The 1,182-nt window shown below is 47.7% G+C and overlaps 1 pseudogene; it reads right to left on the reverse strand.

The window, feature by feature from the left end:
• Positions 1-318: 318 nt before the first annotated feature.
• Positions 319-670, reverse strand: LOC120037308 (annotated as a pseudogene).
• Positions 671-1,182: the final 512 nt, after the last annotated feature.

Raw genomic sequence — 1,182 nt, forward strand, 5'->3', positions numbered from 1 at the left:
TGTCGTTCCATAGGATATACACAGACTTTTAAAACTGATCTGAAATCAGAGCTTCGCTCTCAGACCTTTCACTGTCTGTCATGGATTTCGCTGTAGAAAGAGTTCTGGGTCACCCACAGACATCATTCCAACTTTGTATGAAACTAGAAAGTGTTTTCTATCCAATAGAATTAATAATATGCATATTGTACGAGCAAGAATTGAGTACTAGGCAGTTTAATTTGGAGACGACAAAATGCTAATTCGGAACAGCACCCCCTGTAGTCGCAAGAAGTTTTTAAGAGAGCCTTTGGGGGATTTTGGAGATCAGGTCATCGTTTAAGCCCGCTCTCCGCGAATACGGCGGGCAAGCTGGATGTCCTTGGGCATGATGGTCACCCTCTTGGCGTGGATGGCGCACAGGTTGGTGTCCTCGAACAGGCCGACCAGGTAGGCCTCGCTCACCTCCTGCAGGACCATCACGGCAGAACTCTGGAAGCGCAGGTCGGTCTTAAAGTCCTGGGCAATTTCTCTCACCGGGCGCTGGAGCCACGGTGCCGGGCCTGTAACGGTGAGGCTTCTTCACGCCGCCGGTGACCGGGGCGCTCTTGCGCGTAGCCTTGGTGGCGAGCTGCTTCCTGGGTGATTTGCCACTGGTGGATTTGCGAGCGGTTTACTTGGTTCTGGCCATGGCGCTTCCTTCTTCCACAGTCGAAGTATAGCCTCCAAATGCCTATGTGAAGTTTATAAAGCCAGCAGCGGCGTCTGCTGATTGGACACCATTTCTGCACCACCCTGATTGGCCCGTTGCGGAGGCCTCCTCCGCCGGCCATTGGACGGGAGGACCGGCCGCCCCAAAAATGCAACCCCCAACTCTGCAATAAAGGGCTCTGGAGTCTGATGCCCAAATCCCAACGGCAAAAAACGGGTTCACAAAAGGTTCACATCATAAAATACTTTAAATTGTTAAATCATTTAACAGTGCGTTTGACAATGGGTCAATTACTTTAACCATCAAATAAATATTTTTAAATACATTAATGAAAAGTTATGTTTAAAATTGTGAGCTAGTCATTCGTGCTCGCCAAAATGTAAGTCTATGAAGCTTGGTTGAATAACGGAACTTAAAAGATGAAGTGTTACCTAATATTCGCCTGATATTAAAATGGGGTCGCTAGAGAATTTCCAAAATCCGGAGAAAAA

Source organism: Salvelinus namaycush, unplaced genomic scaffold (genome assembly GCF_016432855.1).
Source record: "Salvelinus namaycush isolate Seneca unplaced genomic scaffold, SaNama_1.0 Scaffold169, whole genome shotgun sequence".
In the NCBI taxonomy this organism is placed as follows: domain Eukaryota; kingdom Metazoa; phylum Chordata; class Actinopteri; order Salmoniformes; family Salmonidae; genus Salvelinus; species Salvelinus namaycush.